Genomic DNA, 18,937 nt, shown 5'->3' on the forward strand with positions numbered 1-18,937 from the left:
GCAATATGGGGGGGAAGCAGGAAGAGATGTGTGTTTGGATATCCGTGGGCAAAAACTTTGTTTTCATCTCCAAAACAATGTGGCTGAGGTCTAATTCATTCATCCCTCCCTCGTCTTCCTCCTGATCTAACAGCAGGTGAGGGAGGTGTGTGTGGAGCCAACAGTCCTCTCTATCTCCCTTTCTCTCTGCAGCCCCATATAGCCTAAGCCCCACCCACTTCTTAGCTGTCCGATCAAATGCAAAGGATTTGATTTAAATCCCCCTTGTTACCACACCGCTCAAATATTCTGTTTCACTGGGAAATACGTCACAGTACAGAAGCTAAAGACGCTCTGACTTCTGTCCCATGGGGCCTTTAAAGTATTAAAAGTGTTTAAAAAAAAACACTTGATAGTTTAAAAAAAGTTTCCACTTTGGTTGGGCTTAGGGTTAGAGGTTAATGTGTTTCCATCTGACATCTGGATATATTGTCAAGACATTTTTTCTTCAATATAGACACAGATGGATGCATTGGTTAATACAAAAAACACACACAAAGACAAACATACACAAACAAAGCACACTGCGCATGATCAGTGTTTACCTTTAAAGGCATTTGTGGCCGGTAAGTCAGTTTCCTGCATACTGCTCCTTCCAGCGCTCTGCCAGCTGCTGCCGATGCTGCGATGGATGCCAATAGACCAACCTTAACCGGTCCGAGCCGCGGCCGCTGGGGGGAGGGAGGGGGGCCGAGAGGAAGGGGCGCCAGCCAGTCTCGCTGCCATCTTTCTTCATCAACAGTCCATGTGAAGGAATAAAAGGCCGCTGTCAAACTCTGCAGCAGGCGACTGTCTCTCCACTGCTCAGCGACAGGCTGTGACGTCACTCTTCTCTGACTGAATGTTAAGCCAGTTAGCTGGTTGAAAACTACACTGCTGAGTCTGTGTGATTGAACTGTTTGACTGTCTTTTGACAGTGTTGCTACTGCAGAATTCACAGGACTCGGGGTAAAAAGTGAGAGGAAGAGGAGCACAAAAGGAAGAGATACGGGGGTCTTTTTGGGTCAGGATCAGGGCTGAGGAGGATGGATGAAGGTTTAGGAAGTTGCAGTGTGGGTGTGATTGATCTGAACTCTATCCTCCAAGCAGCAGGCCCACAGCCATGGCCAGTAGTCTGAATTCTTGGCAGGTCTCTCAACTTGTCAACCTGTCTGGCTTCAAGTGAGTGTCTCAGCCTCTTTCCTGCCTTTGAGCTGAGGACCTATCTATCTCTCGCTCTATACGTCTGCCTCTGTCTCCTCCACAGTCAGGTTTGTTTCTTAAACTCAGCTCTAATCAACATGCTGCCACGTACTCCTCCGATTTCGCTGGCTTGCTCTCTGTTTCGTCCTCCTCTCTTTCTCCTCTTATGTCTTCCGTCCTGTCGCTGCAGTCCCGAGCTCAGCGAGAGGTACTGAGGCGCTCTCACACTGGCATCACAGCTAGAGAGGAGAAGCACAGACAGAAGGAGAAACTCTGTGAAACAAATCGTGAGATACCACAAACAACAGGAGAAATAGATACGGCCAAGCAAAACACGGCCAGGGCTAACTGCTGGCCTGCAATGACCAGTTGAGAGAGGCGCAAAAAAAAAAAAAAAACAACACTCATCCACATCCACCCACACACACACCCACACTCCCACACACAAACACACACAGTAAAGGACAAGCTGCAGTGTGTGTGTGTGTGTCTCAGTTTGGATAGCGGGTGGGTGGCTGGCTGGCTGGCATGGCCCCCTTTAGTTCCTCTCACCCACTAGGTTCTTACATGAAAGGGAAAAGTTTTTCTGAAAGCCAAGCGCCGCCTGTGACCCTATTTCACAGAGCAGGGGAGAGATAGAGCCACATGTCAGTGTGCCACTTTGAAGTCTGCCTGATAAACAGGGCTGGAGGAGGCTACAGCTGAGGAAACAACAAAACTTTATTTACATTTCAAAAGTGCCAAGTGCCGCTTTTTTGTGTCTGGGAAAGGAATAAAATCCAAAAAAGAAGAGGAGGAGGAGGAGGAGGAGAAGAAGGAGGGGGGGGTGGTGGGGGATCGGAGGAAGACCGGTTTTGGATAAAGAGTAACAACAGCTACTCTTTTTGTTGTTGTTGAGAACATACAAGTGGAAATGAGGGATGGAGTATGACGGGGGGGAAAGGGGGGAAGAGGGGGAAATCACAAAGGGGGGGGAAAGCCGATGTTAAGAAAAACACAATAAAAGAAGGAGACAACACACAGTAATAGGAACACTAGTAAACGCGACAAAAAAGAAATAAAAGATAAGAGATGAAAAATATCAGAGAGAAGAGGAAGGGGGGGCGGACAGGTAAAAGAGATTGAAATCAAACGTGGAGTAAGGAGACGCAGGTTTGAAAAAGTTCAAGAGGAGAAATGACACGAGACGGGAAAGCAAGGGAAGGGGGGGGGTGGCGGTGGGGGCTGTTGGTGCAAAAAGCAGACAGACAGTAAACAAACACACACCCTGTCTGAGGTTTGGAAAAGCTCGACAGATCTCAGTTAACTAGGCCGCGGCGGAGTCTTATCTCAGCTCTGTTCTTATCGAGCCTTATCACAGTAAGGATACACAGCAACAGCTTGTGACCTGACAAATGGAAAAGTAGAGGCGAGGACTGAGCCGGCGTGACGTAGAGGGGATATTTACCTTGTTACATGACTTACTTGTGATTCATCATTTTGTCTGCTCGTGACTAAGCCAAATTAATGTCCAGAGTCTTTCAAAAGCCCGCGGTCGGACGGCGTGTTGAAGAAAATGGATTGAAATTATTCTGAGGAAATTATGTAAATTATGCCTGAGTAACAGTTTCAAATCCTCAAATAGGTCGGCTGAAATGATCCAGTCTGGCTATGTGGAGGTGAGCCAATCAAAGAACAGAGAGAGGAGGAGAGGAGAGAAAAGAAAAGAAAAGGAGGGGAGATAAGAGGAGAGTACAGAAGAACAGAGGATAGAAATTGAAAGTAGAAGGAGAAAGGAGAAAAAAGGGGAGGCGAGAAAAGGAGATGAGGGAAGAAAACGAAAGTAGAGGAGAAAGGAGAACATGAAATGAGAGGGAAAGAAAGGAAAGAGAGGAACTGAGAGAAGACATGAGAGGAAAAAGAAAAGTAGATGAGAAGAGGGGAGAGGAGAGGATAGAAGGAGAGGAGATGAGGAGGAAAGGAAGGGAGAGGAGACCGCCACACTGGACTAATTGATTATAGCGTTACAGCAGAATTATCACAGATTCATCCTGTGTTTGATATTGAGAAGAGCAGCCTGTGTATATGGGCATGTGTGCAAAATTAGTTTAGATTAGTTATGCGTGTGTGTGTGTGTGTGTGTGTGTGTGTGTGTGTGTGTGTCAGTTTGTGTCAGTTTTTTCCCCCCGTTGAGGCCAAAGGAGTTCAGAGTCTCACAGACTGAAAGATGATGCAGCAGTTTTGGAGATATCAGAGCTGCCTATCTTCAAAGAGTCCCAACATTAACTAAGTCTGTTTTAGAAGTGATTTCTTACTTTCTGGAACTGAGTTTGGCTGCAAAGTAATACCAGGAGAAACTTTGGATTTGGTGCTTGTGATCTTATAATCAGCTGTTCTTTTTTGTTGTTTTTTTTTTTTATTTACTTTAATCTACATGGTGTGATATAAGCCCTGTGCGAGACTCATTTGTAGGGTTTTATATCTTACACATTTGGATAAAGCCCTTGTGTTTTTTCGTGCTGTGGTCAGGGATACGCCAAAGTCCCTCTACCATTGATATTTAATGGAAGATAAGCTGTCAGGAGAGGCAAGGGACATCAATTTATATAGTGCTGAAACTACTCTCTTCCCCAAGGCAATCCCCCTCAATTTATTATTTCCAGATCTCCATTAAGCCACGTGTCCATTTTCTTTGAAATAAGTACCCTTAAGATGGCTCTTAATTGGAAATATGATAAAAATCCAGCATCTCTCAAATAAATCACATTTTTCAACAAGTTAAAGGGTACCATATCCTCAACCTTCACAATCTGCCCCAAATGAGTTGTACCTCAACACCTCTATGTATTATTCGTCAGTGTTCTGTCTCCAGCAATTAGTAGAGAGTTATTCCTTGTAGGCCATGATGGTAAAGATGCTCCAGCGAAGGCTAAACGTTTCTGTGAGGATTTAACTACCTCACAGGAAAAGTGAATTAAAGGTTTGTCCATTTTCAAGTTGATTTTAAGGGTGAAACCGTAATGCTGATAAGAGACAGCCTTACTATATTCAGATAAAATCTTCTCCTCAATCCATTTCCAACTGCCTGCTTCACTCTTGCATTTGTAGGCCCATGACAAAGGGAATCTAGTATTATAAGCCAGATAATATGAATAAATATCCGGAATTCCTAATCCACCACTTCTTCTTGGTCTCATCAATCTTTTGTAGCTGATTCTATTTCTTGTCCCTCCACAAGAAACCTGTCAGTAATTTACTGATTTCTTTAACCAATAAGAGGGGGGATTTGAGTGGTATAGCTGATATACTGTAAGGAATGATAATCTAGGTGAAATATTCATCTTTATCACTTCTGCATAATGAAATAGGTTGTACTGTCCATCTCTTAATATCTTCCCTGAGCGTCTTTAGGAGTTGTGGACCATTTGAGTCAAAAATCTTATTGATGGGAGTCCAGATGTTTATTCCAAGCATACCTTGTGATCACCATCAGAAAGGGGCGGTACCAAGGTGTGAAGGATAGGTCAGGTGGTTTAGGGGAATGGCTTCACTCTTATTATAATTCACTTTATAACCTGAGAACCTCCCAAATGCATCAATGAACTTCTGCACCTGTGGGATTGACTGACAAGGTTTTGATAATGTTGACAACACATCATCTGTGTACAGATTAGCTTCAAAATCAGACCCCCCAATGTAGATACCAGTAATTTTCTTCTAAGCTTGTACAGCACATGCCAGAATTCAAGGGTGAGGATGAAGAGGGATGGTGAGGCAGGGCAGCCCTGCCAGATAGACCTCAAGAGGTGGAAAGGTTCAGATACAATGCCATTAGTTTGGACTGATGCAATTGGTTTGTTATAGAGTGCCATCACCCAATGAATAATGACTGGCACTGGAGAGTGCATGAAACAAATAATGCCACTTTATCCTATCGAAAGCTTAGATATAGTTATGACTGGATGCTGGAGAAAGCCTGCTCTCGCCATGACATGTAAAAGTCTCCTCATATTGTTAGAGACAAGGCGGCCTTTAATAAACTCTACTTGATCTAGATGTATCAATGAGGAAATGACTGTCTTCAAGTGCACTGCAGGGATCTTTGCAAGCAACTTATAATCATTATTTAACAACTTAAAGGGTGAAAATTACTCATCTGTGAATGACCCTTACCCGGTTTAGGCAACAAAGAGATGGTGGCTTGTTGCATACTCAGTGGCATGGAATGATTAGCTATTATGCCATTGAATAATAAAGTAAGAAGTGGAGATAGAATGTGTTGGAAACATCTATAAAATTCTCACTGTCTAGTGCTTTCCTGTTGAAAGAGTTTTCAAAGCAGAATTTATTTTAGATTTATGAACAGATACAGTTCCCTTTCCTCCTCTTTTAAAGCTGGTAAGGGTCCTCTAAGAATGTTTCCATGTCCTTCTCATTTTTGGAGCCTTCCAACTGATAAAGTTTAGATTAAAATTCTCTGAAAGCTTGATTAATTTGCATTTACTCATAAATAGCTGATCTGGCACATCTTAATGGCATCAACTGACGATTTTCTAGTTGTTTTAGCCTTATAGCCAGCATTTTACCTGCTTTATCACCAGATTCAAATACTTCCTGCACAGTCTGAACACTGCAAATGCCATTTCCTCATGTATAATTGATTGCAGTTCTGCCTTAAGAATTATCATTGCTTTCTTAAGTCTTAAATTATTGGGATCCAGCATGTGCTGTGATTGTAATGTCTTAAGTTCTAAAATTAGCCTGTTTTTTATCATCATTTTCTTCTTTTTAGCTGAGGAGTGAGAATTATCCGTCCTCTACAGGTTGCTTTAAATGCTTCTCATACTATTTGTATTGAGGAAATTGAGACTTACAGAATTTCGGTTAACATTTATAAACTTGGTTATTTTCTCTCTTATCAAAGACACAAACTCTTCATCCTTAAGCAAAGAATTATTGAATCTCCATCGCTTACTTTTATGGTTATTTACAGAAAGAGAGAGGAGAACTGAAAGGGGCATGGTCAGAAATGATGCTATTATGAATTTTACAATCAATCACATTCTCCACCTTAGATTGTAATAAAAACGAATAGTCAATCCTGGAATATGAGTTATGACCATGAGAATAAAAAGTATATTCCCAGGCATGAGGGTTTACTACCCGCCATATGTCAGTCATTGCCAGAGCATTCTGTAATTCTTTAAGTGCACCATCAGATGCAAGGGGGCAGCTTGACCTATCCACTACCAGATCACTAACCAGATTAAGGTCTCCTCCCATAAAGATTGGATCTGCAGCAAACTGGGATAGCACCACATTCAACTTGAAATTTGGCTTAACCAATATCAGGAGCATAGACATCCACTAAAGTGCATTTTTCATTTTGTAGAAGACCTGATATAATTCTATACCTGCCATCTTTGTCAACTATTTTTTGGGAAAGTCTGAAAGATAGTCTTTTTCCTATTAAGATACTGACGCCCCTAGAGGCCCCAGTACCTGGTGCTGAAAAGACCTGGCCAACCCATCTCTGTCTTATCTTAACGGATTCAGCATTCCTTAGATGTGTCTCCTGTAACATTGCCACATCACAATCCAGGGATTTCAAATGAGTGATGATTTTATATCTCTGTTTTATTTGAAATCCCTTTTACATTCCAGTTTATCAGCTTAATAGTTGTCATAACCACTTTGTACCATAAATCACATCACACATTAATTTGCTGTAAAGAAAAAAAGAGAAAGAAAAAGATAAGAAACAAAAATATGTCCCGGAATTATCAATGTTCTGCACCAACATAAAGGGGAAATAAATACAAAACATATGAAAAACAACTCAAAATGTGTCAAAAGGCAAGTACAAAGTAACAAAAAAGAGATAGAAACTAAGTCCATCCCCTGTCTATCCTCAATGATCAGACCGTGTCCTTGAAATGAATGCAGGATTGGTGCATTCTGAATTTATGAAAGGGAGAGATGGGGAAAAAAGCTAAAAACATAGAAAAAACAAAAAAAGATGAACTGAAATACCATAAAACACACAGGGTCCTGCTCACAACCCACACTGGACTGGCCTCATCACATTATCTCAACCATTTTGATTCCATTTATGATGAGGCCAGAAAGAGAAGACAAATAAATAAAAGAAAATGGAAAAACGAATGAAAAAAATGAAATGTCGATATCTTTCAAGTCCAAGATATACCTCGGAATGTCATTCATCACCTTGTTCGGGTCACCCGCCCCCAAACCTTACAGGCCCACCAAAACTTTATTATTTCTCTTACAATGAGCTTCCAAGTTACTTAATTTGGTTTTCAATGAGTTCACGTCTTTTGTCAGGTCTTTTAAAGCCTTCTGATCCTCTAAAGCCCTAATACTCTTCTCTGCGTTGGTTACTCTGTTCAAAATGGCCCGTGTGTCTTTTTTCAGTCCATTGATTGATTCATTGAACTCATCAAACCTGTTTTGGAATGATTCTTTAATACTCAAGACCTCTGCGATCAGGTGTAATGCCCCGTCCAGTGTATCTTTCCCTGACAGCACGCCAACCAATATCACAATTCTTTACAGTTTGTCTTTTCTATGTGAGGTTTCCATCATCTGACATTCACGCTTCTATATATATTACAAACCTTTTCCGTAGTTGCGACACATTAACTTAAAGGTCTGTCACATACAGGAGAGAGCTTAGCATGCCATTCCTCGTAGTCACGTGAGTATGAGGAATGGTAATTGGCAGGTTGTTAAGATGATGAGCATCCCTGTTGATGACAGTGTGGAAGAGTCCACAGGTGAAAAACAAAGACTACAGTGAGTAACTACCAACGGATGGACCTTTAGGCCTTCAGAGCTGCATGTGTAAAGCTCAGCTACAAGATCATTCAGTAATGAAAATGACATTAAGCAAAAACAGAAAGGTTACCCCATAATCGAGGTCCATAATGAACTGTGGACTTTGGTAGCATTACAACCCGAGAAACACATATGAGAAACATTTTGGCATTTTGCTCAAAATTCTCTGGATCCCCATTAAGGACCTGTGCTGGCCCCAGGACCCCAATTTAGAAGTTGCTGGCAACAGAATATGACTCTTTTTTGGGGGGGGGGCTAACATGGATTAACCAACACATTTCAACAAAAAGAAATTATACTGATGAACTAGTAAACCAGCTGCCACGCATGGAGCAAAGAAGGTGAAAGTACATCACTGATCTATGAATCTGAACAGGAAAAAGGGTATAATTTATGTGCTTTTTTAAGATCTAATAGCAGAACATTTTGAAACTAATTGAGCAGAGGTAATGCATGCTGCACACAATAAAAAGTGGCTCTTTTAGAATGTGTGTATGTGTATAAATTGCAAATGAAGCCATTCCCGTAGATAATAAGGAAATCATTGTATAGTGTATTATTGTATATCACTCTCTGACTGTGCCACTGCTGGAGAAATTAAAACATCATTTAGGAAACCAGGAGTAAAGATTTTAAAAATGAACTTCCAACCTAACACACAAGTTCAGTCTGTTGACTGCCTGTTAAAGTCAGTCCAGCCTGACCCCACTGACTATCTGTCCGTCTGGTCAGCTGAGGACAAATAATACTACTACAACTAACACTACTACTGCTGTCTGTCTGTCTGACTGTCTGTCCGTCTGTCTGTCTGTGGGGTCAGCTGAGGACAAACAATACTACTACAACTAACACTACTACTGCTGTCTGTCTGTCCACTAGGTCATCTGAGGACAGCTAGGTGTCATGAGAGGCTGTGGAAAATGTGGATTGCTGGCTGACAACGGGATTTCAGGTTCCAGGTGGATGTTTGTCTGCGCTCTGGTCATTTGAGGACACCCTCCTGGTCTCCAGTCTTATCTCTGGATCTATTGACTTCAAAGTAACGGAGGACACAACATCAGCCTAACATTTATAATTGAAATAGAAAAAGGAAAAGGAAGTGATTTTACGGTTAATTCTCTGTCACCTTTTAAGTTTTTCTTTGAAAAAGAAATTGAAAGAGCAAGAAAAGATGACTTATTTTTTTCAAGCACTGTAATATCATCAGCATACTGACAGCTCTGAGGCTCTACGAGGGTCCACACAGTCTGACAACCAGTGCAGCTGCATAACTGAGCGTTGTCTCCAAGATTATAAATTGAGCCATAGAAAAGAAAAACTGGTGACATACAGAGCAGTGGTTATCATACCGGGGTCGAGGGACTGACAGGGGTCCTGCAGGGGGCCCACATTAAATTGAGGAATGATCTTACTTTAACTTAAAGCTACAGCATGCAGGCAAAGAAGGTTTGTAATTAACAAACCTCATCACCCTAGTTCAAACCCAACACTTTTAGTCATCTTGGCCAGTTGTATGGTGTTAGCTTTTCCTAATAAAGACATGCAAAGACGTGTAGGATGTATCAGTGACCCAAAACTATTATCAATACAAAGTATAATATCAACTTCTAGGTAGTGTGAGCATCAAAGCTCCAAGTTTTCAAGTTTTCTGAGCTGAATTTGACTGATAGTTTATCTGACCAGTAGAGAGACATCCTGATAAGAAGTATGAATTTCTTTTTATTTTAATTCATTTAAGAATAAAATCAGTTTATAGCACTGTTTAGGATGATATCTGGGGTTATTTTTCACAGCAGTAAGTGAAGGCTAACAGAGTCATAGGTTATTTAGTTAAAAATTACTCCAGTGCAAATATGTGCTGTGTTGCACTTGGAGACAAGAGACTTCTTTATAGGTTATCCATACACAATAAACTGTGGCCTGCTTGATTTATGGTTGATTGAAAGTTTTGTTATTGTTGCCTTAGAAACAAATGGCATGAACTCACCATTTCTGTTGAACTGCCAACTATTTGTGTTTGTGAAGAACAAATCTGCCATGGTCAAACAGGCTAAAGTTGTGGAATAAAACACATTAAAAATGTCATTTCTGGTAGCTTTATTAGACTTAATTTGAGCACACATGCACTGTTCAAATAGCACGGTGTAACCAATCTGTCACTGTAACATATGGGGACAACTAGCAGCTCTAACAGCCAGCTATGAGTCCTCCACTTGGTCACACAGGGACATGTGCTTATCAGTGAGACAGCAGTCAGACAGACAGGATTGGGGAACAGACTATTTAACCATGGGGCTGGTCGCATCTGTTACACACTGGAAATCCAAGCATGCTAAGAATGCGATTGCATAATAAGCCAAGAACCGGGGCTGTTGAGGTGATTCAGAGTTCTGCTGTAACAGACGTGGAGAAAGAGTCACTTTAAAAATGTGGCTCGTATGCAGTGTTTGTATTTAGTCTGACTCTTATCTAACAGTATCGGCTGGAGGAAATACGAAACGTCTCGCTGCTGGACAATATAACTATGTGCATGTCTCAGAGATTATGAACGGCTAAGGGTGATATTCAATTTTATTCCCTTGTGTTCAAACAATGAGGACAACAGTGTGTCCCTGTGTGTGTGTTTCCATTCACATGGTGCTGGAAAAAAACAAAAACAAAAAAAACAGACATGCACACTGCTGGATAAGCCCTGCAGGAGGTGTCTCTGGTTAGATGCTTAAAAAATGTCTTCTTTGCTTTCCAAAAGAGTTTAAGTTAGATCATTGCTAGATCATACATACAACAACAGTGAGGTCATTTAACATAGACAGATTTGACACTGCTGTGAGCTCAAAACTGCGCAGAAATGATCACACCGAGGGTGTAACTTCCAGCAGAGGTGAGAGGACATGTCCCACTCACTTTTCAAGACAGTGTCTTCTTACTGTCCAGCTGCTAAAATCAAGATGAGAAGAGTTTTGAGTTGTTAAAAATATTGCTATGCTCATCTGAGTAACCTTTAATACTGTGCACTCACAGCAATTATGCTTTAGTAGCAGCAGTGAGCACTTGGCCAACTTTTTTTGCCTGGATTTTGCCTCTCAGGCAACGTACAGTCCGCCCTATATTCTTGGCGGAGAGATTTGGGGCTGTGTACAGCCTGAGAGGAAGACCTGCAGACACCACTCAGGGCTGAAATTACTACACTAACCTTAAACCTTTAGAAACATTAGAAGTGAGCATCAATCAAAGATAATGGAATGAGGGACGCTCATTTACAGTAAAGATGGAAATGCTACATTATTTATCACAAGCTATCAGGTCTCTATCAAGAAAACTAAATGTGATTATAGAGTTAGTGCATTATAATGCAGCATTCTTTCTTTTTTGTTATTGTATTATTGTTGGAAAGCACAATCATTTTGATCATATTTAAAGGACAGGTTCACACTTTTTTAAGTCTGTCCTAAAACAATAGTCAGGTACCCATATAAACACTGACATGTGTTCATACTGACCATTAGAAGATCCCTTCATAATGCACTTACAATGTAAGTGATGGGGGACAAAATCCACAGTCCTCCTTCTGTGCAAAAATATATTTAAAAGTATATTTGAAGCTAATATGAAGCTTTAGCTGTTCAAATTAATCAAATCAAGTAGATATCTTTCAATGTTACAGACCATTGAGACATGAAGAGGGATTTTTTTACTAAAAAGACTAACTGTGGAAGATACTGTATCAACTTAATTTAACTAACTCAGACTGCTAAAATCTCAAATTATCTTCAGATAAACTTTTAAATACATTTTTGCACAGAAGGAGGACTGTGGATTTTGTCCCCCATCACTTAGATTGTAAGTTCATTATGAAGGATGCTCTAATGGTCAGTATGAACAGGAATGAGGAATCATCACAGCAACAAAAACCTATTTCAGTATTCATATGGGCTCCTGACTATTGTTCGAAAAATCGTGAACCCATCCTTGACTTTGACTTTGTGTCCTCCCTGCTTGTGAAACCAAACCTACACCCATGAAACGCATTATTTAATACACTTGGATCTAGCAGGGAAAGTTGAGCTGATCACCATAATCATTTCGCAGTGGTTTCCATTATTGCTCAGCTGATGACTGTACTTCCGAGTTACTTGATGATTTTATAATTTCCATGAATAACATTTGATGTATGTCGGAGCAAGAGGCTCGTGAGAAGCTTTAGATAATGTACTGTATGTGTGTAGGTGGTGGGTGATTTAAGGACACAGCCTCTCTGTCACGCACGGATGGATGAAGATTATACAAGACCCCAAATGATTAATGTGAGATCCACTTTAGTCTGCTTCATTAGTCCCATCCATACTGTACTCCAGTTTGACGAGCTTGGCTTGTGGCCAGGCTGCAGTTAACAGAGGCTTTTTAAGGTCGAGCCCAGCAGCTACTGTCTCGCACCTCAGTGAGGACTCAGCCTACTGTTTGTCTCACAAGGACAGAGAGCAAGGACAACATTTTGAAGTTACTGAATGTGGATGGATAAATCAGCCAACAAGAGTTAGAGGATCCAGAATATTCCGAGCTTTTCAGATGTGTTTAGGAACTATTTAGGAAGTGGAGCCAGAAATCTACCCAAGTCATTTTTTAAATCTATTAAGCTTCTATCTTACATATTATTATAAATGCAATGTGTGACATTATACCCATCTGCTATAAATTACTCCATACATACTCAATAGGATCTGGACAGAATAACAAACTGCAACCTGTGACAGTGACATTGCTATCACGTTACCCCACCTGTCATCATTCTAGTCACCGCAGTTAGCAAGGCTGTCGTCAGATGTTGGAGCTACGGGTGAAAGAGGAGGAAAATGGCTTGTTGAAAACTAGCCAATACAACAAAAGCAGAAAGGTTGCATTTAAAGATGGTTGGACTGAGGAATAAGCACAACACCTATGTGCTTAATTTGGAATGAAACAGTGGCCATAGTGAAGAGTGGTGACATAAAACACCACTATGACACCAAACATGCCCATTTTGAACAAAGCTATCCCAAAAACTTGGCGGTAAGAACCACAAAACTGTGTCATATCAAGTCTCCAGGAGAATAATTGTAAAATCAACACTACAGGTGTCACTATTCCCATTAAAAACAGAAATACTGTCCATGTACAGAGTTCACTAATGCACCTTTACTGGATCTGTGACTTATAGTGCTGTATTACACCATTGTGAATTCCAGTTGTGATTGACTGGCAGGTGTCAGTGATTTTCCTGCAAGTGATTAAATGTGTGGACACTTCTCACTGAGGTGTTTAATTGCTGTTCTAAATCAATGCACCTATATTTAACTCTAGGTAACAGCAACACTAGAGAGAGTTTAGCTGAAAAGCTCTGGGTTTGTGTACACAGCAGCAAACCAGCAGGCTACACCAGTGAGTCCTGTCTTTTCCTCCTCTTTACTTTGATCCAGAGTCTCACAAACACATCAGAGTATATCATATGTGCCTCTAGCAATACATCTGCCCAGCTCTTCACTGCTTCTCACAGCATAACTTAATTTCTGGCCCATGGCCATTATCTTTGTTTGTTTCTGATCTTTTGGACATCTAGCAGGATCAAAATTATGTGTTTGTGGTCATTAGATTCATATGAATATATATTTTCAACCTCTGCAGTGTAAAATCTAGTGCTGAGATCTGATTGTTAAACTGGACATAGCTTGACCGCTCTGCGACGTCACATCCAATGAAATGAAAACGGCCTTATAAAACCGAAACTAGATGTCACTGTTGTATATGTAGATATAATCCTGAATATCCTGTTTCAACACCATTTTGTCACACATTAGTTCACTGGGGTCACCAACCTGCACGTCTTTAAACACTTTCCAGTTGAACTAAGAGGAAAAGTGACAGAGAGACACCATTCAATAAGGCAAAAACTGAAAAATCTGAAAATCTGCCTCCTGAAGCACAGATGATCCTTTCCCTGAATCAACATCACTATACTACTACTATAGCCTACTACACCTGATACCTGATAGGTATGATACCATACCTGATTGATCGTATGTCTGCTCTAATATTGCCTCATTTTTAAAAATACACGGGTCATATTTAAAACTTTATTTTTTAAGTTTTCTATTTTCCAGGATTTTTCCCAAACCATTTGAGTTTTCACTGTTTTTTCCAAAACTTTTACAGGTTGGGAAAAAGCGTTTTTAATTAGCATATGAACCTGCATATAATAGAGTAGAGGCAGATATTAGCTAATCGCAGATACCAATATGTCAGCTGATAAGTAACAAGAAACTAGAGTAGAAAAAAGAAAAACATATTTTTGAGGAAAAGTGTATCCATTATCTATTTTGTCCAGAGAGCACTGCCAAGTTTATTTTCCAACTGCTAAATGTCCCTCTCAGTACATAACTTGGTTAAAATTCTTGAAGATAACATCAAAAATATTTTGTTGTATATTTATGTAAAAAAAATACCAGCTACTATTGTTTGCGTTTTTTTCCAACTCATATCAGCCTCAAAAATCTGCAGCTTCAGTACTTCATATTATCCATTACAATGGTTGAAGGTACAGGTGTTGTAAGGTATTATCCCTTAATGTACTTAGCAGCTCTCAGTCTAGCTGTCCCTGAAGTTGCTGACTAAGAATACACTTTAGTCTTAATTAAATAAAACTGTTTATTGAGACTTTGCTTTGCTTCATTTTTATCTTGGTAACTCACTAAGCTGTGTAACATCGCTGGTGCATATCATCCTTTACCTTTCCTTGGTAATAACCCTAATTTTCCTCTTTTTGGGGGGAATTATCTAATACATCACTCACCACTGGAAGAAAATAACATCTGAAAGTGTGAAATGATGCACAAAATGACTGGCAAAGCAAAACCAAACAAAAGGTGGGCTGAAGGCGTCATTCGTCACATCCTTGTCTGATCTGGCTCTTGTGTCATGCTGACTGCCAGCCGAGTGTGACAAATCTGACAGGCTTAATCTGGCTATGCATCAACTCTGCTGTCGAGAGGCCGGACACACACACACACACTCACACACTGGGACGGACGGACAGACAGATAGACCGACACATACATCGCTGCAGAAGAGACAGACAGTTGATAAGGTTGAAAAAGCTTGGAGGACTCAACAACCGCAATGATGAACATCAGATAGTTTCAATCTGACAGGCGGCCACTCTAATCGAGATGTTTATCTTTTAACAGTCTAACAAAGAAAAGGCAAACTGTAGACATTAAGAGAAAGAACATACACAGGTAAGTAAACAAGTATGGCAGTTAACAAAGAGTAAATGCATATCTCTCTCTACTAAAGGAAGGAATGTCTGTATGTATGTCCTTCGTGTATCTCAAGGACCGTTCGATTGATCCGATAGACTCCACACTTGGTGGGTGTATGTCTGGGGACCTTGGTGCAACTTGGACACACAATACCTTTAATGTGAATAAACTTTGAATAAACCAGCTATCAGCAAGCTGCTCCGCTCTGTGCAGGGGCAGGGCAGAGCTTCAGGGCTCTGCCGACTGACTCTAGCATGTCAGGGAGAGACCAGAGACGAGGTGTGACACGAGTCAAGAGAAAAGTGCTCTAAAAAGAGAAAAAGTAGACAGCAAAAACAGAGCTTTTAATCAAGAATGGACACCCTTAACCTGTCTCTTGACAGAAAGCGTAGCGTTAGCAGCACATTTAGTAGATCAGCAGCAACAGCAGCCAGTGAAACGGTTGTGTCTACACAGGAGGCGTTCAAGTACATTGTTGAGCATAGGCCACCCGCGTTTTGGAAGTGCTCAGAGCCCAGTATACAATGACTGTAATTATGCACATAAAACAAAAGGAAATAATTTCCACGGGCAGTTCAAAACCATCTTGTCTCATATGTTCTGAGACTGTGGGGATTGTGAAGCGCCTCTAGCATAAATCTTTGGAGCAAACATACCCACTCAAATCCGAACTGTAGGCACAGAAAATCTAAGATCTAAGAGCCCAATGTGATCGATCCACTTTATTTTAGGATGCACATTATTTTATTTTTAAATGCAGCCCTCATTTTACTTTCTCTCAACCAACACAGAGAGTTTGACACAAGCTGACAATAAGCTTGAATGTATGTGTGTGTTTGTGTGAATGTGTGTTGTGTAAGGGATAGCGTGATATGTCTAAAAGCTATAGGCCTAATCTGACGATCCATACTGACAGACGAGCTCCACACAAAGACCATAAAGAGAGAAGAGCCATCGGGCAAAATTAGCCTACACTTCAATAAAGAGACAACTGATCAAAAGCCTTTCCTCAAGGGCTCTCCAAGGATTTGCTTAAAATGTGTCCTGATGTGCTGTGCACTAGCTGTGCTGATTGGCTGACTGTCCTAAGCATCAAACCAAGACAAAAGATGGGAAACGACTAGAGGGATTAGAGGAAAAATCAAAACAGAGATTGTCTGTGGGCATAAACACTGCGCTCATACATACAGTATGATGTCATTTTATCGAGCAAAACAATAGATGTAAAGCGGACGTTAAGTGACGAGCTGCAGAGGGCCTGGTTACCATCAGGGTTTGTTACGTAGCCGCCAGCACAGGCCTGTATCTGGTGATACTTTTAACGACTTCCACTGGACTGGCTGCCGAGCAACATGTGGCATGGCAACATGTATTCTCGCTGGTTTGTGTTTGTATAGATTGACCACATTTTACCAAAGTCAATTCTACTGTTGCGAATGATGAGAGATTATCCTGAAATTTAAAGTTCCCCTGCAGATGACATGTTTTAAAACATAAAAAATACTCTACTTTGATTAATAATTTGCATCTGATATGGTTTTATCATAACTTCAGTTAAATTACCTAGTTAGAAATTCTTAAAATGCCATCTACTCCTTCTCCGTTAGTGAACAATCCCCTGGAGCGCTGGAGGTTTCAAGTTTCCACATCACACTTCTGTAAGTTGCATACTGGACCACGATTGGCTCCAAACTAGTTGTGATGTCATAAATCATACTCGTAGGTACACGCCTTAAACTCACAATTAAGTTGAGCACAGAGAAACTTTAGCAGATGAATGTGAAAACAAACTCTGCACAAACAGATGTTTGTGGTGTTTTCACCGGATTAGACTCAATATAATTTGGCACAAGCTGGGCGTCTTGATTCCTCAAAACCAAGTGGACCCGTGAAGACCTCTAGTGGAGCGCAAAGTGCATTACAACTGTTTATACATGGTCTGCAAAGATTTACTGCTGACAAAGAAATGATATGCAAAGTTAAAGCTATCATGCATTAACATCATACAAAGTGGCTTAATAATTCAACAACAGGCTACAATCACTTCAATCAAAACTTTTTGGTTCATCTGCCAATGATGCAAAACGCATATTTAGCATCACACCAAAGAGACAATTATGACAACTTTTATACTGAACATTTTCAATTAAAAAAAAAAAAAAAAATCAACACCAGTAATGCATTACTTTGTTACTTTGCCACACACACTCAAATATGAACACAGGAGTATATACTGAGTACAAACTTTGTCTTTACCTAACTTATACACTATGCTCCTACACCTCATCATCAGGCATGTCTGTGTCACCCCTGTTCTCAACCCTTCTCACTACCATCCTTAAAATTAGGCCTCTGACTTTTTTCCTTCAGTGGTGCTGTTGTGCACACGCAGAGCCCACAACGCCAGGACCCAAAGTTGAACACACTGGCAATAGAATCAGTTGAAACTACCATAGAATTGTTCCTTACGTCCATAGAGTCACGTGCATGTAATTTACAGGCGCATTTGACACCAGAGGGGCTCTGGAGGCCCAGATAGCTGTAGATGTAATAAATGTCAAAGACTGAAATGCCCCAACACAGAAAATGTACACTGTTTTCTACAGATGCACCAATACGGAATTACAGGACCGATAACAATAATTAATTAAGTTACTAATGTTCAAAGCACCAAGGTTTACAGCATTTACAATCCCTACAATAAAAGTTATATTAATATTATATATATATATAATTTATTGTACACTTGTTTGTAATAACCAGTGTATAATATGAAGACTAATTAACACCAGATCTTATCTCTTTATTGACAAGACCCTTAGAATAACATTTCATACTGATTAATGGTTGAAGCCCTAAGACTCTACTGTTTAGAAAAGCTGCTGGTCTTTAACAGTAAGCTTGTTAACAGCTCTGTGGCATCATTCATCGTCTCCTCTGTCCTCCTCCCTTTGCTGCTGCTGCTCAGACTCGCTGCTGCAGGTACTGCTGGTAGAGAGGAGGGCCAGGCTGGTGTCAGCCTAGAGTCTACAAGAATTCAACTTATTTTAAGATAGGCCTACTTAGCTAAACTATTGCTACATACAATGAATGCCAATTTTGAGCTTGTTCATAAGTTCCCTATTAGCATAACAAGCTCTGTATGTCTGCAACCACTAGACACCACCAATGGCACCAATGAAACTCCACCTTCTGTCTGTCAGAATGCCAATGAACGAACCTTGCAGAAGTGAGCCTACTTGCAATCAAAGTTGAATTTATTCATGCTCTCACTGGTGAAGCTACTCAAAAGGGAGTAGCCTCATTCTTCATTGAAAACAATGGCTCATACATTTACTTCTCAACCTTCTGATACTTGAAAATATAACTGTGCTCTCTGATGCCTAAGGTGGGTACAACAGTTATGTAAGTATCTACTCTGGACTGTTCCATTTTGATATTTTATAGGTTTGACACCTATATTTAAGGGCTATATTTTGATACCAATGTTTCTACCTCAGGTTTGGGCTATTTTTGCCTGATGTTGTCATTGTTGTTAGTGCCGTTGTTATGACTATTAATGATACCATTTCTGTTTGCTGCTATAA

General features: G+C 40.5%; 1 long non-coding RNA gene across 4 annotated transcripts in view; it reads right to left on the reverse strand.

The window, feature by feature from the left end:
* The window catches only part of LOC122987155, a 125,011-nt gene that overhangs the window by 45,667 nt on the left and 60,407 nt on the right, over positions 1–18,937 (reverse strand). For all 4 annotated transcript variants that reach the window (XR_006404463.1, XR_006404461.1, XR_006404464.1 and 1 more), the window contains exon 2: positions 585–1,460. This is a non-coding gene — a long non-coding RNA (uncharacterized LOC122987155). The remainder of the gene's footprint in view (positions 1–584; positions 1,461–18,937) is intronic.

The sequence above is a fragment of the Thunnus albacares genome, chromosome 8, assembly GCF_914725855.1.
Source record: "Thunnus albacares chromosome 8, fThuAlb1.1, whole genome shotgun sequence".
NCBI lineage: Eukaryota > Metazoa > Chordata > Actinopteri > Scombriformes > Scombridae > Thunnus > Thunnus albacares.